Source organism: Pogona vitticeps, chromosome 12 (genome assembly GCF_051106095.1).
Source record: "Pogona vitticeps strain Pit_001003342236 chromosome 12, PviZW2.1, whole genome shotgun sequence".
NCBI classification, from domain to species: Eukaryota; Metazoa; Chordata; class Lepidosauria; order Squamata; family Agamidae; genus Pogona; species Pogona vitticeps.
In genome coordinates this window covers 25,701,793-25,725,556 of record NC_135794.1, presented here as the reverse complement: position 1 = coordinate 25,725,556, position 23,764 = coordinate 25,701,793, and the positions used below count along the sequence as shown (strand labels likewise).

General features: G+C 48.2%; 1 protein-coding gene and 1 long non-coding RNA gene across 3 annotated transcripts in view; one reads left to right on the top strand and one right to left on the bottom strand.

The window, feature by feature from the left end:
- MAPK6 (mitogen-activated protein kinase 6) overlaps window positions 1-22,662 on the bottom strand; it is a 36,374-nt gene extending 13,712 nt beyond the window's left edge. Inside the window, exon 1 of one of the 2 annotated variants that reach the window (XM_020790032.3) lies at window positions 15,023-22,662. The gene's annotated coding sequence lies outside the window, so the exon portion shown is untranslated. Of the gene's footprint in view, window positions 1-12; window positions 277-15,022 lie in introns of those variants that run through there. The other variant, XM_020790031.3, reaches the window with a different exon arrangement.
- LOC140702461 (uncharacterized) lies at window positions 399-14,477 on the top strand. Its single transcript, XR_012081646.2, has 2 exons — window positions 399-2,312; window positions 14,025-14,477. It is a non-coding gene; the product is annotated as an uncharacterized LOC140702461 (long non-coding RNA).
- Window positions 22,663-23,764: the final 1,102 nt, after the last annotated feature.

Here is a 23,764-nt window from a genome sequence, read left to right as displayed (position 1 = left end):
GCCGGTACTCACCCGGCTGCCCAGGCTCATGAGGGAGAACGACGGCGGCGGCGAGGAGGAGGAGGAGGAGGAAGGCGAAAGCCTCGGCCTCGCCTCCTTCGCCTCCTTCGGGAATGGCGAGGAAGAAGCGGGGAAACCGACGCGCCGACTCGGCCCGGCCTGGGCGCCCGCGGAAGATTCTCTCGGCCCGGCCGCGGCCACGGCCATGTAAGAGCCCCAGAGAGACACCGAGAGAGAGAGACCGAAAGAGAGCGAGGCGGGCCAGGCAGGCAGGCAAGCGGGCGGGCGGTGAGGCGGCTCCGCCTCAGGGAGGAGCGAGGCCGGGAAGGAGGAGGAGGAGGAGGAAGAGGCGTCGTTGGCGGGAGGAGGGCCTCCCCGGCGGCTCCCTCGCGGCCGCTTTCTTGCTCTGAGGAGTAGTTCTGGCTTCGCCCCCCCCCCCCCACCTCAAAAGGGACGAGGCCGCCCGAGGGGGAAGCCGCCAAAGACGACCCAACCGGGCCTCCTTCCCCGCTCTGGAAACCTTCCACGGGGGGAGAGGGGGGAAAGGACTACAACTCCCAGGTTCCCCCAGCCAGCTGGAGACGGCCCTCATGGGTGGGGGACTACAACTCCCAGACGGCTGGGGCCGTCTGGGAGTTATAGTCCCCTGTGAGGAACATTTCCAGAGATGTCCTCACAGCTGGGCTGAGGGGATCTGGGAGTTGTAGTCCAAAAAGAAGAGGAACATTCCCAAAGATGTTTTTGTTTTTTTTGTCCCCAACCCCAGAGAAGTTCATCGGAGGACAAAGAGGGGAAAAAAAATGATCTCCACAAATTCCCTTTTCTCTCTCTCTCTTCCTTTCTGGCAGTCACAATGACAAGACTCACAAACACCCCCGGCTACCTCTCTCTGCCTAATGGCAAGGCAGGCCCTGCCAGCGCAGCACTGTGTTATCTCACAAAATAGCACACACCCCCCCGGGGAAGATGTAGAAACAGTCCAGGAGAGAACCCGCTGCATGCATAACCAAGCAGATTTTAAGGGATACGTTCCCCCCCCCCCGAATCCTTGAAAAGTTCACCCCACCAAAACCACCACAGTGTCCTTTGGGGGGGGGGGAGGCAGTTTCATTCCCAAACATGGTTGTGGATACACCATCCATTCTCCTAAAAGCAGGAAAGGGTCTTCTAACCATCATCATCTTAGAATTGCAGAGCTGGTAGGGGGGACACAAGGGATCATCAAGTTCAGCTGCCGCTGCCCCCCCCTCCCCGTCAAGGAGGCCCAGTGGGGGAATCAAACTCCCAACCTCTGGCACGGCAGAAGCCTAAAGCCTTAAGTATTTTATTTGGCTTGCCCTTTCTTGAACTGCGGCTCACTTGTCGCATGAGAAGAACTGGGCCGCAGGGCAGGAAACCCAGTGGCAAATAGAAGTCCTTAGTTCATAAGGTTGCCACAAGACCCTTGGCTGACACAAACACCCCATGGAAAATTCTGGGCTAATGATGCATGTCGATATCCTTCACAAAAGGGGATGCAGTATTTATGAACAACCGTGGGGGCTTTTAGCCTTTTGTTTCTGTCCACGGAGTTTTCTTGGCAGAGATCCTGGAGTGGCTTGCCAGTTCCTGCTCCAGGTGGATCGCGTTGAGTCAGACCTCTCCACGATGACCTGTCCGTCTTGGGCGTCCCTGCACAGCACAGCCCATAGTTCGAATGCTCATAGCCCCCAGCTACAGTAGAGCCATAAAATCACAAGACTTTGCAGGAGTCTTGACTTAACAAATCCCATTTGATCATCAAGTCTACTCTAGTTGGGACTGGATGGTGCCCTTAGTTTTTCAAGTGCTGTTTGCAAAAGGGTAGTCGGTCATTTTTTTTTGTCGTAGTCAAAATAGCAAAAGCCTCGCACTGGCACCTTAAAAACCAACTAATTTATTCTAGCAGGAACTTCCATGGATCATAACCCTTTTCATCAGATGCTTGGAGTATTTTTAGGCCTTGGGGACTGTGAGGTCAAACGCAAATTGTAGCCAGACAGTCCTCTGACAAAAACAAACAAATCGACAACTATGTGGTGTATTTTATTCCGTATATACTATAAACAAAAAATCTGTTTCCCTGATACAGAAATGAGTTATCTTGTAACCAAACAGAGGCGGGTATTTGTATCTTATGCAACCCAGAACTCATTTAATTTGTGATTAAGCCCCAATGAACACTGGTAGAACTTGCTTCTTATTTCTTTTTAGGACCGGAATTTTCACCTGTGCTTCCTCAAACTACAATCCTGTGAATGTCTATTCTGAACTGACTTTGAAAATACTCTCGGGTAAGTGCACCGGTTTCTCTTGCCTCCTTTGTTTTCTTGACTGAAAGCGCTTTGGGGCTGGAACCTGTCCTTAGGTCCTTTGTAAAGTGCCAGGTACATAAAATGTGCTCTACAAGGTCATTGTCATCTTCTGCTGCATAAACCTTTGTATTGTTTAGATGACTTTATCGGATTCAGGGTGAGCCCAAGATATTTTGTTGCCTGTGGAAGAACAGGATAGGATGATCGCCTGCTGATATCAAGGTCCATATAATACTCAAAGCTGGCCGCATTCCCAGAGAAGCAGCTTTGTGGTCAGACGCTGTAGTGAAAACAAGAAAGGGTCTTGTGGTGCAGAACGAGGGTTGCTAATCAGGGCCGGCCCTGCTATTAGGCTGCCTAATAGAGTACGTGCAGGGAGGAGGCAGTGGTGGCCCCCTTTGCAGCCGCCGCCACTGCAGCAGTAGCGATTGTGAGGTGTTGATAGAGGTTATGTGCCATAATGGTCCCCCTAAGTTAGCATGGCACCCTATGTTGCAATGGATGGTTCTGTCCCACAGTCAGGATTGGAGTGTGAATCAACTACCAGTCCATGGAACAGGAGGAAAGTGGGTGCCATCATGTTTTCCCCCTCTTCACCTCAGGCAGCAAAATCTCTTGGGTCAGTCCTGTTCCTACACTTTACTGAAGGTTAGAAGCAAGAATTTCTGTTGTATCTTCCAAATATTCCTAAGTACTGTATGATAAATAGAAGAAGTGTTCTGCCATTATTGGTTTGAAATTGAATAGAAAATACAAAGTCAGAGGGCTGAAGTGGAAAGAGAGGGAAGAGTATAGAAGAACCAGCACCTGCATTACCTTATGGTCTTCCTTCCTTCCTGCCTCCCTCCCTCCCTCTCTTTTGTGTCACATCTGTTAGACTGCAAGGCATTATTTTTAAACAACATCCTGTCTTAAGTGCAATGGGGAAAACACAGTGCATAAACACTCATCATCATCATAGGCATCCTTCAGTCTCAAGAGACTATGGTAACATGCTCTGAATCGAGAGGGTCCTCTCCAGAGGATTAATCCTGGGTAAAGTAATACGGAGGATAGACTGTTACCCAAGCAGCAGATCCCCCCTCTCCACATTGCTGAAATGGTCCAATGGAAAGGCAAGAGCCAATACAACTGGTTCCAGCAACGTTGCAGGAGTTGGCAGAATGACACGAACTGCCTTCGGGACTCCAGCTCCGGATTTTGCCTCGAGGTTAACTCCTGAAGCCTTTTCCATAAGTGGATATAGCCACAAGGCAGTGGAGGTTAAACAATAAGCTCCCCCCAAACACACACACACACACCACAAGACCACATGGATCCCACACACAGGCACCACTTCTAGGGCTTCCACTCTAACCAAACTCCCCCCCCCCCACTCTCTATCTGCACCTTCACCTTGACAAAAAGGAGGTGTGGGTGTTATTTTCTCAAGGATGTAATGATGACCTACAGACTCCTACACTGCAAGAGTGGGAGTGGGGTGGAGAAAGAGAAACAGAGTGCTTGATGTGAGGTACCTCTCGCCCAGAGCACGCCACAGATACAGGAGCATCGGTTCCTAGGCGCTGAGCCACGAGGGCTCCAAGGAAAGGGGGCAGCTAGCCTCCTGTCAGGCCCAGGGGGCTCCAGAAGTGCTGTCCAGGGGTGGGGGGACCAGAGAGTCCCTCTTGCCTTCCCTCAGAATAATTTCAAGGTCTAAGAGCGTGCGCACACACACGCACACCCCTCTTCTAGCCTGGGCTGGAGCTGTGCCCCACTCGGAGGGATCAAGGGAGCACATCCGCTGCCCCCATGCCAAAGTGGGGAGGGGACACAGCAGGTGGTGGCCCCACTGTAGCAGACCACGTGGGAGGACACCGGTGTGGGGCAGAGCGTTCAAGACAGCTGACTGCTCGGGAACACTCCCAGCCTCCCCATCCCAGAGACCCACTCCCTCGTCGTGTGGGCCAGTGGCTTCTGCTCGGGACACACCGGCCTCCCTGCCAGAGGAAGGCTCCCAGCCAGGCAGCGCCAGGACAGAAGAAGCTCTCGCCAGCCGCCCAGTCCCACTCGAAGGATGCCCCAGAGGAGTGAGTCCCGCCGGCGGCGCCAAAGGGTGGCGAGCAAAGAGTCCCCAGCAGCAGCAGCAGCAGAAGCAGCAGCACCACGACCAGGTGTTAAGAACGGGGGTGGGGGGAAGGGGAGAGATCCGGGACGAACACTGGACATAAATAAAAGCCAGGACCATAAACTAAAAAACTAAAAAGGCAGGGCTAATCTTGACCTGAAATCCACTGGATGGACGATGGGTCTGGATGGTAGGAGCTGAGAGAATAGCTGGGACATGACCGTTTGTCTGTTTAGGTAGCACAGTAACCCTGTGGGGAGAAACCCTTCCTCTTGCTGTGCTTTTAGATGATTTTAAGTCACAACTTGCTTTTTACTGTGATACATTATTTGTGGCTTTTTGTGTTTGGATACACATACACACACTCCACACTCCACACACAGCATGTTGTTAGCTACCTTGATTTTTTTGTTGGGAGAAAGGGGAGGAATGTTAAACAAACAGACGGAGGCTGTAGGGATGAGATAGAGCAGAGGTGCCATAAAACTTCTGCCGTACTGCAGAAAACCACTGCATCCTGGGATCCCTCCGTTACCTAAAGATCCTGGGGCCAGAGCCTTAAACTAGGGCACCAGGTGGCTGGTGTTGAGGAGAAGCAGGATGAGATAATCTTGGCCCTTTAGGGGTTTTGGACATGGGGATCCAAGGAGCGCCAACCAGCCAGCAGCACTACCAACCAGCCTGTTGGTAGGTTGTTAAGTGCTAGACTGTAAATTCCAGCAGCGAACTACGGTTTGTGTCCCTTGCAGTGCGAGTTGGCACATGATGAAGAATACAAGTGGCAATTGATTAACTGGCAGCAACTTTCTGCTGCAGTTGACATAATGGGACTTTATATCTGCATAACTAACTGATCAGCAGGATTCTGGTCTTTGTTTCTTAAATGGCATTATTGCTACAGAGCAAGCTTAAATGAGGGAGATCTTAGTGGTGCTTGATCAAATTAATCCTGAATTTCTAACCCTGTTGCATTTAACCAGTCTTCCTGGTTGATTCATTGCTCTTGCTTCCCTGATATACACGGAGACTCATTCTTAGAGATCTGTGGTGTGCTGGAGCACAGAAAACTTGCTGATAACCAGAGATGACCACATCCTTTCCCTTCTCCTTCCCCTGCACTGAACAGCTCACAGTAGTAAGAGGGAATATAGGCTTTTCTAGGATCAGGATCAGGAGACTGTTGGGAGAAACGTTCCCTCTAATTTTCCACCAGCATTGAGTGAAAATCCTGCCTTAGTTCTGGCTGCGACTGGAACTAAATCAGCGGCAACAGTTTGCCATGCAACCTAATTTGGAGTGGCTTGGCCTGGAGCAGCAGCGAAGACCCATAAATTTTACAAAAGACCTGCTCCCCATGGAGAGGAACACTGCTGGACTTGCTTAGTTAATATGGATTAGAACAACCTTCCAGAGATATAGCTGGAAAGACAGTCATGCTGAGCACCTGTACTGCAGAATTCATGACTGCCCTGCTATTAAAGATGCCACAGTCATAGTCAAGCTCTGCTGGTCTGGAGTTGGGAGAAGATTTTTTTTTTTGGACTTATATACCGCCCCATAGCGCTACAAGCACTCTCCGGGTGGTTTACAATTTAATTATACAGGCTACACATTGCCCCCCCAGCAAGCTGGGTACTCATTTTAGCGACCTCGGAAGGATAGAAGGTTGAGTCAACCTTGAGCCGGCTACCTGGGATTTGAACCCCAGGTCGTGAGCACAGTTTTAGCTGCAGTACAGCGTTTTAACCACTGCGCCACGAGGCTCTTGTGATTTTGTGATGTTTGGCAGTGATCCAGGGGATTAAAAGACAGTTAGAATGGAAACATGTTGGCGACAGGCTTTTCTTGTGCAACTGGTAGCTTCTTCAAATGCAGTTTTTCCATGTGACTCATGTTTTCCATTTCTCCCCTGACACATGTGTTTTTGTGTCTGCTGACCCTGACGCTTCTGCTTCCACCCCTCTGACCTCCTGCCTCCATCTGTTGGCCAGCTCTCTCTCTCTCTCAGGAATCTGTCCCACCCCTTGAGCTCAGCAAGTGCACATCACTTTCTACCACTGACCAGCCACAAGAGATTCCCTGATGACCCAGTCCTAGGGAAGGTTGCTTCAGTACATGTCCCCGTTTCTTTGGTTAGGGCTTACTCCAGAGGTAGCATTTAACAAGACTTCAGACTAGACCTACTACTAGAGATGGGAAAAAGGTTACTGAGTTAATATTTGGGTTCTTACCACACATTCGCTTAACGCCTCTCAAGATTATCAAGGATTATCTGGACATTTCCTAGACTTGCTGAAATTATGCATACCTTTGAAAAATGTGCATACACACATTTTGATCAATGGAACAAAAGCATGCAAAACACATGCATTTTAAAAATGATAAATAAAAATGCACAGCAATTTTCTGTGAAGGCAGAAAATTGAAGTCTTACAACCCCTTATTGAAAAGAAACCCTTTTCAGGCAGTTGTCTGCTCATGTACATGGCTAAACAGGTGGTAGGGACATTCAGGGTGGGGTTTACCTGTATGCCCATCCTCACTCCACCCCCATTTCGTCCTCCACAGAAGTAGGCCTATGTCTGCGTAGAGCAGAGCCTCGGACAGATGAGAAGGCCCGTGAGGTTTTCAACTCCTTTCCACAATCTTCTGGCCAGTGTTGCCAGTTTCCAAACCAAGAGCAAAGCACAGGCACACAAGAAGCTGCCTTAAACTGGATCCGATCCGGGTCCATCTAGCTCAGTTCTGGCACTGGCATTCGCACCCAGCTAGCAGGATTCTTTCCTAGACTTGCTTGGAGACGGCTGGTCTCCTATCCAAGAACTGACCCAGCCTGACCTGGCCTAGCTTTGGAAATCACATGGGATTACACAGGGCCCGGCTAGCAACAGCAGTGTCCAGCTGCTTTTTCAAAGCTGACAAAAGCTTTTTCCAAGTGGTGTAACTGGACCAGGAAGATGCTGTATTCCAAAAGGCTGAAATCCTATGTGCGCTAGCCCCAGTGAAATCCATGGATCTTCTTTACTTATCATTTAGAAACACAAAGCAACATCCGGTCAATGCTGTGTGACACACCCAGCGCCTACAGGGATGGGTAACGTGCAGCCCCTGAGCCTCCTGTTTGCCCCCTGGCCTTGCCCATTGAGCCCTGCTGTTGCAAGCCAAGCTGTTAAAATGGCTAGAAATCCCACAGACCAACATGCACTGATTGCTGAGGTGCTTTGTGATGCAGCAGGACACCATAGACTTTTTGTACTTGATGCCAAATTTGGTTAGCAGCTTGGAGATGGGAACCCACGTATCAAACCCCAAGAAGTGTCTATCCTTTAGGACAGAAGCTGAGTTCAATCTGTTCGAAATGATTGTTATGGCTTACTTAGCTTGGGCACTTTTATAGGCAAGGCTGCCCTGTTACAACTGGATTTTGAAGCTGGGAGCAGAAAAACGCCCCATGTTCCCTACCTAAATGCATTTATCAGGTTTGTTGGGGAGCTACACGAGCGCCAGATCTGCCCAAGCATCCTTGCAGCCTTGGAGATTTAAGGGTTCCTGTGTATTGTAACATGATCCACAACTCTTGTGTCCTATAAAAATGGGGATGAATAAAATGCCGATTAGACTGGGTCCTGTCCTTGCACATGAGTCTCTGATTGGACATAAACAATGTGAGATGTGTGCAGTTAACCCCACCCATTGAAGCAAACCATTAATCATTCAGTAACTGCGAGCTAATGAAAATATTTAAATTGAGAAATTTGCCAAGAAACAGTAATGTTTTGCGGCAACTCCTCTTCAACTGAGCTGAACTCATTGTTAGAACTACAGTATTATGTTCTAAAGTTTCCCTGCATAGGGAGGGAACAAAGGTCAGCATACATCACTGTATGAGAATTTCTAGCATGTGGGTCGGATCTGGCCTAGTGAGGGGGAGGGAATGAGAGTTTCGAGAACCCCCCTGTCCCCAAACTCAGTAATGTAGGCGATTCCCCTTATGGCACCTTCACTGTGCATTCTCTCAGGTAGGAAAGCTAGTTATGGGCAGGGGAAGGAGGCTGCTTTTCATTATCTCCAATCTGAAGTAGTGATAGGGAGCTATGGTACCCAGTGAGAAAACCTGCAAGCCAAGGAAAGCTACTCAACCCAAGCAGCAGAGCAGATCTCACTGCAAAAGGGGTTTCCCCCTCCGAAGTTATCAACCCCACAACTCCGTATGACAGGTGGGTAAGGCTGAGACAGACTGGCCCAAGGTGAACCAAGAACTCAAATGGCTATGTGCAAAGAAATGTAAAGTTCTATATTTAGGCAGGAAAAATGAGATGGACAAGTACAAGATAGGTGACAACACTACATCTGAAAGGGATCAGGAGGGAGGGGGTGGCTTGGCAGAAGACAATCCAGACAAAAATGAAAACAAGAAACAAGGGCCAAAGGAGGATTTGAACCCTGGTTTCTCAAGTCCAGGTGTAGCCCAACATTCTTAGTACTGTACCATACTGCTTCTCTACAAGAAGGGAGAGCTTCTAACTAAACCTTAGGAAGACCTTTCTGGCAAGAAGACTGCCTTAGAAGGTGGTGGGGCTCGCCTCTGCCTCTGTTGGATGGCTCTCTGTGAGGGACGCTTTGATGTGGGGTTCCTGCATTCAGAGCCAGTTGGACCTGATGGCCGTTGGGATTGCTTCCAACTCCACAGTTGTATTATTTAATGATTTTCCCATCTTATATCCATCCACCATTCAAGCCTAACCTATCCCAGTCAAGTCCCACCATCCTCAGACAGTGTGGGAAGGATACATAACATTTTAATGAGGACTAGAAAGTTTCCAAAATGCACAAGAAGGAAATGCCCCTTGCTCAAGACTCCTCCCAGACAGTTTTTCAGTTTTGAAAATCCAAAAGGAAGATCTTGGCATTAATTATAAAGGTGACGGGACGGAAAGTCCAACTGCATGGATGAGATCAGTCTGCAGAGATTTCTGCTGGCACACTTTTGCCAAATATTCAGATGCTGGGATGAGACATACCACTGGTGATAAGCATATTTAATGGTAGTTATTTTCATGTGGCCAGAGACTTATTAACTTCTCTTGAGTTTTATAGATGCAGCATCTCTCTAGCTTTCTAGTGGAATAAATTTCTAGTAACAGAAGCAACGTAAGTGCAGTTTAATTGCCATTAGACCAAATTCTGCAGCAGAAACCATTGGCAGGAAGCAGTGGGTAATGAGCCCAGTGCTTGCAAATTACAGGGCAAAAGCTCTCTTTGTGGCAAATATACTTTTTGAAATCCTTTAAACTGGCTTTCATTGCAGGATCATAAATGCAAAGGCAAGTGCAGATGTATCCCTTCTACAGCCAGACGCTCTAGCTTTATTATTATGTAAGCCTATTTGCTCCTTGTTATCTGAAGATGCTATGCTCTCCTGAAAAAAAAAAGTGTTTCAGGGGAGGGACTTTCAGTTTGGTTGCCAAAAGGAATCAGGCATCAATTACACCTTTAAATATTTCTCGCTGAAGTTGTGACATGAGTAAGCCAGGATGAGCTCTGGAGGAAATTCTGGCTTTGCGGTCTCTCTTTCCACTGGCTAACCAGACAAAATCTGCTGTTGGGTGGTCCAGGTCATGCGGTCACCATCTCAGAGCAAATATTGATACTCTGGACACAACACCAACCATTTTCCAAAGCAGCCTGCCTCACTTGGGCTAATGTTAGGGTCAACCTGGGGACCAGTCGGGCTTCTGTGGTTCCTGTAACTGCAGCAGGAATTGCCTTCTGTCCTTGGTGGAGTGGGTCAGAGTAGGGAGGGAAAGAAAGAGGGCTTTGGTGCCCTTTGCAATAAAAAAAAAAGCACAGCATAAGATAAATGAAAAGTGCAGCATTTCACTGCTTCATGATAGATGATGTTAACCCTTGGGAGAAAGGTGGCCTAGAAGTGCAGTAAGTAAACCCTAAGTAACTTTTCTAAGCTCTTTTCTTATGGCTTCAGTAGAGTTAGCCTACAGAGCTAATTCCCTCTGAATATCCTAACCTACTTTTCTATCCACAGGGAACATTTTGTTGTTTGCACAGGAAAGCACTCAAACAATCCTCATTTGCCTGTAAGTGTCCCATTGTTGGCAAGTGCAGTTCCCACCTCTTAAAAGTTAAACTCAGCCTAGCAATACTGAAGCAATCATTTAAAAACCTGCCAATAAAACAATAAAAATAAAATCTTTAGTTGTACTTTTCCTAGTGTAAAAGAATTCCAGGAATGGACATGTAACCTGTTTTAGGTCAAAATCCACACTTGTCTTTTTCAGCCTTTGTCAGTGCAATATAAACTGAAAGCTGACTTGTAAATCAGTGACTGGGCTTATGAAATCCCTTGCCATGCAGTGTAATTCCTATTAAGACACTGTAGTAAGTGCTGTAACATAATAAGGTGGCAAGCAGAGAATGGAAAATTTCCAGCGCCAACCCCTCTCCAGGCCCATGGGCGAAGAGGAGATCATTTTACTCACAGTTTACAGCAGCAACATGAGATAAACCAGATCCAAAACATAGGCTGACTCAACAGGGGGATTTGGAAAGCCTTTGGGATGGTGGGTGCCGTTAGATCATCTTTGGCCATCTGGCCTTGAGAGTCTTGCACCTTCCCTCCCCCTCCTAGCATGGCTGGCAAAAGGGCAGCGCCCCACGGCTGTTCGGCTGCAACTCCCAGCATTCCTCTTGCCAAACCTACACTATTTTATAGGGTGACCCCTTAGGCACGATCACAGGTGCACGACAACAAACAAACAAGCACCCCCAAAGAAAGAGGGGGGGGAAAGGACAAGAGCAGGAATAAGAAGATCTCAGTCAGGCATGTGTTAGCTTAGAAGGGCAGGGGCAAGTTTAGCAAATCATTGGTATCGTTTATATACGAGCAGGGGACCTTTCTCAGCTTTGCAGGGAAGCCTCTGAGCAGGTCAGCTGTGTGCTGCCATTTGGGCACTCATGACGGTGGGTGGGCTCTCCTTCGAGGCCCCCGCTCTTGCATCGTCCTCTGGTTCTTTATCTCTGAATGGCGTTTGGGCTGGAATTCCAAGAGAGAGTGAGTCTGCTTGTCTGCTGTGGTGGAAAACCTGGGGGGAGGTTTGGACAACTATTTCTAGAGAATTCAAATGGGTTCTTAAGCTCTGATGTTAGGTGATGCTCACTAACTTTGGTAATGTTAAAGGAAAAAGTGGTGGTGGCTGGTTAAAGAAATTGGTACCAGGTCTGTCAGTGATTTGGGGTTAGAATATACATAACCTCTGTGAGTTCCCTTTGCTGTTCAGGGGCAATAGCATGAGGGAACTATGGATTTTCTGGAGGCTAAATAGAACTTCTGTGTACTGAGGCTAGGTCACCACAGGACAAGAAGCCAGCCCTGCCATCCGGGAGAATGAGGCAAGTCACTCAAATGGAAGGCGCTCGGGGGTGGGGGGCGGCAGTGGCAGTTTCCTGGTCTTCTTCCTGAGCTCCCCGCCCGTCTCCTTCTTTTCAGAGTCATGAGCTGCTGATCTTTGGCCTCAGGCAGCAGAGTATCTGGGGACAGCTCCTTTGTCTGATGATCAGGGAGGATCTTTGTAATGCTCTCAATTCTTGTGACCTTTTTCTGTTGTCTTTCTGTTGACAGTATTGAAGGGCCCCCAACCCAAGGAAACCCTCTTTTTTGATTGCTTGGATGTGAGTCTTCTTTCTCCTTCTCTTCCTGCAGAGCGAATACAGTCTTTGCAGGAATAAAGCTTTTGCTTATGCCAGCTGGCGAAGGGTGCCAAGGCATGTTTGCCCAACTGAAAGAACCCCCAACAACAACCCCCTTTTCTTAAAAGCTTATTTTTTGTATTTTCCAGTGATTATCTGTTAACTGTTCCTGACCTTTGAGTGGGGTGGGGGTGGGAGACAGAAGTATTTTCATCTCACACGTTAAGTAGAACAATCCTCTTAGCACCAGAACATTTTGTGAAAGCTTTAAACGGGGTTACATAAATTCGTTTGTAGTTCCGAGAGCAAACTTCTCTCTTCTGGTCCCATAAGGACAGATGTTGTGAGGTTTTGTTACAAGGTTGATTTGCAATTTCGGCAGATAATCACCTGACCCGATTTGGGAGTTCAGCTCAAGGATACCCATGCTACAAGAATGAAACCTGGGGGGTGGGGGGGTGGGGGGGTTGGTTTTGGTCTTTTAAAGTAAGGTTTAGAGAAACTGCTTTGACGTTCCCTTCTGCATTGCTGCAGTGAAAGTTTCCTGGAGTTTGGAGTGAGGAACAGCAGGCCTTGGCAGTTGTCCCACAGTTATTATGCTTTACCCGTTGGAAAAACTTTTTCAGTTCAACTGTATCTGTGAGACTGTGAAAGGTGATTTTCTCCTATTCACGGGGAATTTGAGTACTGTGGATGGGGTGACCATATGAAACTGAGAACAGGATTCAGAAGATGCCATTTGAGTAGGTGTAACTAGTCACGAAGAGTCGGACACGACTTAACGACTAAACAACAACAACAACAACAACTAGTTATGCAAGCAATACCTCCTGATTTCTTTTCTGGCCTCTGAGGTGGCTAACTGGCACCCAAGGTGGCTATTAGAGGCATAGGAGCCCTGCCCTCCATTTCATCTGGCAACCCTAGCTGGGTCTGCTTGCCCCTTGCTGTCCATTCTGCATTCTTTGCTACACAAAACAGCTGGTGCTTCTTCCCTGCAGCAGTGGGGCTTCCAGGCTCACATGATCACTCCCTTTAGTTGTGAACTTGAACGGTGAGGGCCAGCAGAAACAGAACAAACACACTCGGGGCCAATGATAACCTGAGGGAGATGTCAGTGCATGCACGTAGTAGAGACACATGGGAGCCCAGGGTTTGCAGAAAAACTTTCAGAAGAATCCTGAGGAGGATGAACCCCCACAAACCATCCCAAGGAGGACTGAGCAGTCTTAAAAAGCCACAGAGTCTTAGGAATAGGAAACAAGAGAAGGGGACCTGGATGTTGTCAGCAGACTGAACACAAGGGCAGCCCATGGAAAGGCCAGAATATATTGCAGTACTGCAGTGAGAAAAATACTACAGGTCCCACTTAGGACTCTTATCAACCCCCAAAGTTTCAGTGGGGGCAAAGAAAGCTGCCGCAGGCAGGAGGACAAGCGGCTGCAACAAAAGTCAGCCCCCCCTAGAAATGGAGAAAACTGCCTTACCCTGAGCAAAACAATTACTTTTTTTGGACTCCTCAAAGGCCCCCACCTCCAAACTCTGGTCAGACCTTTCGCTGATCTAGCCCAGTCATATTGCCAACTCTGGTTGGCATCTGGGGCTCTCCAGGGTCTTCAGCAGGAGGATTCTTGCCCAGCCCTGTATGGAGATCCTGAACGTTCCTTGATCTAAGGACTCACCAGGCCTGACCCTGCCTCACTTCCAAAAGCAAGAGGGACTGGAAGTTATGTGCAGGGTGCTATGTTGGTAATGCCAGTGGTGGTGAGGAAACCCTTGTATCTCCCAGAGTGGCCCCTCCCCTCCCCGTTGTTTTGTTTTTCAAGTTCATGCAATCCCATCCCAGATGCTGACACGGATTTTCTTTCAACTGTAAACAGATGCCCTGGAACCAGGGCTCCGGATCCTTCTGCCACCGAGAAAGGTTGCGTCACGATGATGTCATGGCTCCAGCTACTACGTTTTGACCTTGAACGCCCTGTTTCAGGAACAGAGACAACACTCCCTCACACCCCAACACCCTTTTTTTAAAAAAAAAAGATGTGATGATCTTGGTGTGTGATGGTGGGAATCAAGGAGCATTCTTAAAAAGTCACGCAAATATATATGCTTTTTGTAATCCTGCCCAGTACGTCTTCCCAGTGCTTCAGTGCTGGTGGTGGGATAGCTGTAATGTTACATACACCACTATGCACAATATTTTCTAACCGCTTCTCACTCAGCCTTGAATGTGCATTGGCAGGTCCTACAATTGAAAGGCCACCTGAAAGTGGAAACCAATCCACCCTCCCCACCATTATATTTCATTAACAAAATAATCAGAAGTACAGCTTCTTTGCTCGCTACTTGCCTCATTACTATGACACCTTGCACGTAGGTATGTGGATTTTAAAGCCATTTCCTAGGTTATTTTACTCTGTTTTATTAAATAGCTGCAAAAGCAGGGTGCCTATGTATAGAGGATGGTCTCTGTTTGAAAGCTCTTCCGTTCAAGTCTAGTTCAAAACCAAAAGCTACTAAAAGCCAAGAGAGGAAGGATCTTGATGTTACTCATCACCACTTAGCCCCTGGACAGTAACAGAGTAAGCAAGCACCCATGTCACCTAGCCATGGTTTTCTCTCCAAAGGCCAGATATAGTGTTGTTGTTTTTAAAATTTGAATTCTAGTCATTGTATCTAATGTTGCTTAGGTACTACAAAATTATCTTTATTTTATGAAAAGTTCTCTTCTCTCATTCTCTCTCTCTCTTTTTGGTGATGCACAATTGGCAGTCCTATTTCAAAACTGTAACAACTCTCCCCCCCACCCCAATTTTCCCCTTAATCCATCTGCTTGTTCAGTTTGGGTGAGGGAGTCAGAAGGCACATATCTACTTACCATGGCTGCAGCCACCTTGCAGTGCCTTGAATCTCATGTTGGCTTCCTAAGAGGTTAAAAAAAAAAAGAAATTATCTGAAGGATAATTGACTTGCTGAATTTTAAAACAATCACCCAGCACAGATGAAAAGGTCAAGCAGAAGACTGCTGGTCAAAAATAGAAGTGATCTGCAGAGGAGAGGAAAGTTCAACAGCTCTGACAGGAGCCCTGGCTCTACTACAGCTGCTCTACCAGCAATAATGCTTCATCCTGATCTTTAAATGAGGGGAGGGAGCCAGCCTTCAGCCGGTGTGTGGCTCTTCCCAAAGGCCCCGCCCAGTTCTTTCAATGAAGCAAACTCACCAATCCCCAAAGCCACTGGAAATGAATGGGTAGAAGCTGCAGGTTTCAAAACAGTCAGAGATGCCGGGTGAGCTGCACCAATCCATCCACGGCTATTTATTTTGCTATGGGCTTTTCACTGAGATGAAATGAAAAGCAGGGCAGGCAGTCTTTCTTGGACTCCGGTTTTCTTCAGCTCCAGCTCCCCAAACCCCCCAAGATAGGACCTTTCCGAGCTCTGATGGAGTCTCACTAACTAAGGGGAAATGAGATGTTTCTTTAGTTGTTATCATTTGCCCTAAAGTTTTCTGTGCTAACTTTCCCTAAATTCCCTGGGATTTTAGAGCCCAAATTTGTGGCCAGAGGATGGGCTTTTGTGGAGTAACAGAGGGTGGGCGCTTGTCATGCCAGCTGCAGCTGCCACTGTTCCTGCTGGGACTTACCATTTCCACCAGGGCTGGCATCCTGCATGGCCTTGCCTACCTCATCTTTTACACACAGGATGTTTTTTTTTTCAGACCCTCTCCTGTTGCTGGCGATGGCAGAAAATTCCTTCCTTAGCCAGGCCCGGCACCACTGCTGCTAGCAAGACTTCTTCAACAAGGTGGCTTGCAAGCTGCAATGCTGGGGCTCCATTCCCTGACTTGCTCCAAATGGCATGACCAGCCCAAATGCTCACACACACCACAGATTTCTCCCCAGTCCCTTCCCCTCATGTCTGGCTTTGCGCTGTGCCAACATGAGCAAGCACAGCGCGCATACTAACCCCTTTGCAATAAGTGAGTGACTAAAATCCTGTTGCACAGCTCTGCTGGCCCAGTGGTGAAGACATCCTAATCAGTTACAAATCATCACTGATGAAAGGCAAGTCACTGCTAATTAAAGATTATTTTGGGGCACATGCGAGGAAAGGTGATGGGGTTGGTGCCCAGGATCCAAACCCCCCACTAACTCTGGGATTTCCCCCCCCCCCCTACTTGGAAAGCTGGGAGAGCCTAGCCGTTGTCTGAGACTTCAGATGTTGCTTTAAGATCTGGCCCCTTTACGTCTAGATGATGGCAAAATACTGTGCGCAGAGCTGCCTTTGAGAGGTAATTTTGACATACAGCTACTGCAGAACACAGTGTAAGCAAGTCCTATACGTATCTACCCCAACTGGTTTTTTACTTTCATTTTCACCAGTGCAGCGTATTGTTGGGTTGATTTGATTGTGGATGTCACCTTGACCTCCCCGACCCCGAAACACTTTTTCTTTTAAAACCTGCATCAAAGGAGCCTTGCTCCTTCTCTGCTTCTCACTTCCAGTGTACGTGCTGCATCAGAGTCATGCTGTCCTCTCAGGTTGACGGCATTTGCTACAGCACTTGGGCCTCTCTTCTGAACATTGTGTTGTCCCACACAAGGACCGCTCCCCTTCCAACTGGTCTTCACAATGAGTTGTTGTAACAAGCAATTAAGGGGCTGTACACAGAACGCTGAGCCACTCCAGCAGGCCTTGAGAAAAGCTGCACACACAAAGCAAACATGACCTCAAAGGATTGCTTTATCCAAAACAAGCCCTGTGGAAAAGCCATCTCACTCCAGCCATCTCAGCTTCTTTTCTTTCTCGTGCCCCTTTTTAAAGCAGGGCAGCACAATTTTCTCTTGGAAGATCCCCACCTCCCCACTTGAAGGCCCGCCCAATCCAAAACTGGTTCAGAGGTGAAGAGCCAGAAGGAGGGTGATGAGAGACTGAAGTTGCCCATCATCCACCATGAGCAGCACATGTAGCAGCCAGTGTACACTGGTCATCAGCTCCCAGACTTCTCCCCTTGAGTGACATGCACTGTAACTCTGTTCAAAAAGGACCTTAATTTCGTAGCTGTACACCTATATTTGCTTATGCTGTTTTCTGCAGCTTAGTGCTCCCTTCTTCTCCATTTTGGGAAGGTGTCAGAGACAACCGTATTCTATCCAGTAGATTCATGACCAAGTCCTATCTGGGGAGATGTGCTGCTAGGGCCTAGCCAGGCTGATCTGTTCCCATGCATTCCCACTTAACACTCTGCTTGATCTAGGTGCAGTCCTGAACCTGTAATCACTGCTCCTCAAACCCAGCACCTTCCAGAGGAAATGGGCTACATGTCCATGAGTGCAACTGGCATGCAAGATGGTTGGTTTAATTCTATGAGTTGTTCTCCTGCTTTGTTCCTGTCCACTAGACCTGTAGCTCTCAACCTTGGATAACCCAGATGTTCTTGGACTGCAGCTTCCAGAAGCCTTTACCACTAGCTGTGCACCTGGGTTACCTCAGGTTGGGAACCACTGCCTTAGATCAAATTATCTAAAAATGCTTATAAACATAGCTGACTGGAATGCAAAAGTAGGAAGCAAAGCCAAACCAAATGTTATTGGAAGACACAGCTAGCTAATGGAATACTTTATACTCCACCCCAAACCCCATCCCCTTCTGTAACAGGGATTGCTAACCCTCCAGGGCCACTGTACACCATGGGGACAAGCTGTGATTCGCAGGCAGAAGTCCATAGGTGGTATGTTCTCCTCACTCATTAAAAGGGATCACATTACTTATTGCATTCCCTGCTTGTTACATCTCTGACCCACAAATGACCCACTTTTAAAAATAGATGTAACGTTTTCATTGCAGCAACCAGATGCTTGTGATTATGTTACATATGATTTGTGTAGTAGGGAAACATTAGAACAGAGGATTCATTCTTTTCCTTTTCAACAAAGTTGCCGTAGTTTACCAAAAACATCTAACTCCAAAACATGGTGGTTTCACTTTCTCTTTATTCTGTTTTTTGCTATTTGTTTGCATAGTCAAGGGCAGTGGTTCCCAGCCTTGGGTCCTCAGATGTTCTTGGGCTACAACTCCAGGAAACCCTGGCCAGCACATTTAATGGTGAAGACTTCTGGGAGTTTTGGTCCAGGAACCCAAGGTTGGGAACCACTGACCTCGGGGAAGGGGATTAACTAACCCATAATCGGTGTGTATCTTGGAAATATGTAGCTGCTAGAATTTGAGCAGGGATGCTATACGCCTTCCCAGAGGAGGGAAGAATATGGCCAGTGGAGGAGGGGTGGGCTTGCTGGAGAGACGGGCCCGGCTGCTAACCAGCTCCCAGGCCTTCTCCCTGATGTTTCTGAAAACCTTAGGCCACATTCAGACAGGACAGCTCTTTGAACGGAGGAAGACTCCGAAGAGAGAACTGTCCGCTGTAAAGCAGAGCACACGGCCCCACTACCTGCACACGGGGTGTCAAGGGCTCCCATTCCATGGAGGTTCTTGCTGTTTTGCAAGGACCTCTGCAGCTCCTCGCCACTGTCTCTGCCCTGCTGAATATTTCTGGCCCTGGGCCTTGTTGTCGTATTTGGATGGGCTCATCTGATCTATTTACTTGGCTAACCATTCCTTTCCCATAACAGTTTCTCCTAAATTAACTGTCCCTCTTAAGAGTGAGAGGCAGGTGCTGCCAAGCCGGAATCTGGGCCAAGCTGCACCATGAGGAAAAGCAAGGTGGCTTCTGCAAGGAAAATGGGTGCCAGTGAGCTGACACCCAATACTGTGTTCCTGGACTGGGCAGTAGGGAAACTTACAGGAAACCTACTGCTTTTGGGCCCCTGGTTTGTTATTCTGTCTGTATTCTGGCTCATGTACTGTCCGTGCAACAGTCTTTCCATGCAAACCACTGCAGAGCTGAGAGACAGTCAACTCCCAGAATCCCAAACCAGCCTGGCCACACTGACAGTACTGGCTGGGGGTCCTGGGAACTGCACCCAAGAAAGGAATGTTTCTAACTGCTGTCTGGTGCTAAATTGAATCTGGTTTAATTTAATACACAGCCAGCCTGCAATATCCAGGAGAGGTGGTACAGCAAGCATAACTTGTGTTGGTCCAGTTCAACCAGTGTCTCTCTGAGGATAAAGGAACATCCTTTATGCCGTGTAGCCCAATGTTGCACATGATGCCCCCCTTTCCCTTCTGTATTTCCTGGGCTGGTTGCATAAATTGTTCTTGGCTTGAATAGGGGTTGGCAACCTACAACTCCCATAATCCATGACCATGAGGCATAACACCTGGGCTCATAGTGATTGCAGTCCAAAAATTTGGAAGGCACCAGCTTGCATATTCTCAGGACAGAATATTCCTGTGTGTTTCCTCCCCCATCATCAGCACCTGTGCTTCCTCTCCTGCCTGCCTTCCAAGACTGAACTCCTGGAAGGATGTGTTCTGCTGAGCATGTGTTCTTTCACCTTCATTTAGGACGCCTGCTGCCCTAGCCTTCTCCTGATGCTGGTGTTCACCAACTGCTTGGGAGCACCACTCACAGGATTCCTGACGATCTGCTGGGCTGGCTGTGGCTGAGGGAACGTCTGCCCTGTAGCCACACAAGTCACACCTGTCTTTCCCACTCAAGCAAGACCCACTGTGTGTCTTTCTCTTTCCTCCATTTTGGTGATGTGTTAGTGGCCACTCTATTTTAGGACAAATTCCTGACAGATTGCTACCAAAAGGAAGTATTTCCCTTTATGCCATTTAACCCTTAAAATAAAACCAACAAGAACAGGAGCCCCAACAGGTAGTTGTGCCAATGAGATCAAACGGAAGAAACCCCTTCTCTCTTCCCACGGAAAGCAAGGGCTGTGCAGTTTCCTCTTGGATGTGGGACCAGAGGCAGGAAAGTTCTCTTCCTGCACTCAATGGGAATGCCTCATTTCCTATTTATCAGCCTGGCCCTGAGCCAGTTCTCATGGGCAGAGTGCAAGCATCCGGCTGCTTCTCTTCTGAGACAAGCTCCACTATGCCCAAGGAGAGCAAGGTCAAGCAGACAAGCACAGGCTGCCGTGATGCGTGTCTGGGATCTGCAGCTCTGGAACATGGAGGACATGGAAGACAGAACAAGTAGGGGTTGGTGCAGGGTCAAGAGCTAACAGGGCTTGCCCCATTTTTAGGGAGAGTGAATTGGCTGCCTCTGGAGACAGATGGCAGGGGTGAGCAATGGCCATGAGATGTTGAAGAACAAAGGAATGGGTAGCACATGGGCATCACTCTTGCCAGCTTCCAGCCATGAAACAGGCAACATCTTGCGCCTTGCCTTAGGCTCTTTATTTTTCTCTCAGTCTTGGGTTGGCTAGCCCTCCAATGCACGGCATTTTGAAAGGGGGGGGGTATCATTCTCTGGCAGCCCTTCAAACAGAGGAATGAACTTCATTTAAGAAAAAAGGATATGTGGCCACCCAAGAATGTTAAAGAAGCCTCACCCCAAACCAGATTCAAAAGAAAAATCTAGTGTGCTTGCAACACACAATCGATTCTTTCCTAAGCCCTTCTTTTGCACCACTGGCCTACTTTCGGTTGCCAGTCCCGAAAGTGAGCAAAAATTGGATGATTCTGGGTGCCGAGGTAAAAACAAGTGAGGAGCTATCCTGCAGCAGCTGGGAGAGTCAGACGAGATTGCCTCTGCTCTCTTCCAGACGAAGTCCAGGGTGGCATCCACGTGAGTGCTTCTTCTCCTCATCAGATCTTTGCCAAAAGGCAAACAACAGCAACAACAGCAAGCTGTTAAGGGACACTTACCGTTATTTGAGGCAGGGAAGGAAGGCTTGGAATGATGGAAAAGGCCCATCATTTCAGATAACTGAACATCAGCTTAGATTCTTTTATAAAGTTTGGATCAGTCAAAATAATATTTTGAAATGGCATGTTCTCCCCACTCCTCCCCTTTGGCAATGATTTGAACATAAGCCATTTAACAGAGCAATCTGTTGTTGACATGCATATGAGACTTAATTGCTTGGATGCCACAAACATTTAGTTTTCCCATCCTGGGGGACGGTCCTGAGTCATAGCAAGGCAGAACACATTCAGAATACCCAGACTCAACCACACACTCCAAGTTGCCAACTTCCTCTCAGTCAAAGGCCACCCCAGATGACCATGTGGCCAATGAATGTGCATGAAATTGCCACATAGATATAGATATAGATAGGGCCTGTAGACAGATATCATGAGCAGTATGCCACATATGAGGTAGCTCTAGCACCCACTACAGCAGTATGGGATTTCTTCTGGCATTTCCTCCAGTGGCAGTACTACCATTAGGGAACCTGAGGCAACTGCCTTACGCAACAGATGCTGCCCAGCTGTGCCCAGGGTGCCAGCCAACAATCTTCGATGTCCACTCCTAAACTTGAGCAAAAGCCTTCCAGTGCTGCCTGATACCCTACTACTCAGCTAACCCTGAGACCCATCTAGGCTTGTGTGAGTGGTGGTCTCAAAACAGCTGGAGGGCCAAATGTTACTCCTTTGTTTGACTCACAGGAATATGCTGGGGTTGAGTCCTTTTAGGCATGAAGGAGGTCAGTGCCATACAGACACACACACACTCACACTCACACACACACACATGTGTCAGCTGAGATGGCTGTGTAATTAAACCATAAAACATTGAAGGCTGCTGCTGGAATGGGGCCATTCGGATACAACCTTTGTGCTCACCATTATAATGTCACCTGCTAGGGAGCTGAATGTACAGACTTTGGAGACAGATCCTGTTTATGGCACCAGACTCTTGCTTAGTCATCCTCCCACTGACCTGTCTCTTGGTATCAATGGTGTGAAGCCAGGGGCGGGCAAAACAGAGGTGCAGGATTGCTGTGGCCAGCAAGGCTGTTTGGGTAGGCTCCGCACTCATCAGTCTGAATGGCCTGCAACTCACTCCCATCCCTCACCCCCAGTGGCCGACCCAGCAAAATCCAGGGGTTTTGTCCCTGGAAACCTCTAGGAACAGTGTGACATAACTTGAGAGTCATTTTGTGGTAGTTAATTCCCATCCCCAGGGGACACCAGTGGCAGAAAACCACTGCCGCCCCATCCACTGAAGTTGCCTGCTCATGATGTAAAGGCATAGGATCCCCATCACAAAAAAAGTGCTGCCTTTAAAATTGGCCATGTTTCACCATCAAGCTCCAAAATCCAACCCAATTGGAACTTTCCATAGTCACTATGAATATTTTCAAGTATGAGATTCCTCCCCCCCCTTGCAAGGATCCACATTGGTTTCATATCTTCTGTTTCTAATTCCTTTGCTGTTAGCTAAATAAGACTACCAGACTCATCCAGGGGTGAAGAAAGAGGTTTGTCAAGAAAGAAACAGGTCAGTGACACAGAAAGAGACAAGGTATATATGTATATTAACTAAAATTACCATGTAACTAAACAATAAAATGTGGAGTGGTGATGCCAGAAGGGGACAATTTATGATGGAACTCTTGGACTCCCCAGTTTTTCAAAGGGATACAACTGACAGGGCAAAACTCAAGGCCCTCTGTTTCTGAATACAGAGAAGCGGGGCCAAGCCAACTACGGAGTCAAACTAGATGATAACATCTCTTGGTACGGGGCCATGCAATAAGAACATGTTTAAAGGCTAAAATTTGCTACCCTTTCAGGAAGCAGCCAATCTCATGGCGGGACTGGCAGGTATGTGTGCGGCCACCAGCTTGTTCCCAGCCCCTGTGCCAGCATTGGGGGGGGGTCGGGACCCAAGAGTGGGAGCCTTTTGAGAGCCCCTGCTGATACTTCTCTCTTGAGGGCACAGGAGAAGGACGGCAGGGAGGACTCCCTCCTGCTTGGTGCCCCTTTGCCCTTGCCTTGCCTGCAACTTTTGGTGCCTGAGGCCAGGACCAAGCTGTGCTTGTCTGCTTTAATCAGCAGAAAAGGGGGTCTTGCACTGGGCTAAGAAGTAGGGCAGACTCTGTCGCTGAGACATCGGTGCGTCGTCTCTCTCTGGCACAGGAGGGTGCTCGCTGTGCTGCAGTGAGATGACTCACAGGCATTACCCTCTTTGGTATCAGGTTTTCTGTTCCGCTCAGAATGTGGCAATTTCAAATAAGGGCTGAACAAGAGATGACAGAGAAATAATCGTGTGCCCTCAAGTCCTTTCTGACCCATGGGAACCCTTTTCAGGGTTTTCCAGGTAGAAGATACTCAAAAGTGGTTTACCTTTTCCTTCTTCTGGGTGTGCCCCGGGACCACAGGACAGCTTGCCCAAGGCCACACAGGCTGGCTGTACTCCCAGGAGGCACCGTGGGGGGGGGGGGGCGGGGGATCAAACTCCCAACCTCAGGCTCTGCAGCCGGCTAACTAAAGGACTCAGCAGTCCAGCCAGTTTATGTAACAGAGAACCTGTCATTAAAGGCTGAAGTCTGTCCCACTGATGTGATTCTAAAAGGCCATTTTGAATGAACAATCATATCTGCAAATAAACACTGTGCTTACCACCTCCCCCCTCCTACCCCAGTTACAAAACAGAGCAAGTTAATTTGCAAGTGGGGGGGGGTGAGAAAAACATCCTCTGACATTAGACATCTTTTAGGACTTAAGGAATCCCGGCTTCCAGTAATATGCTAAGTGG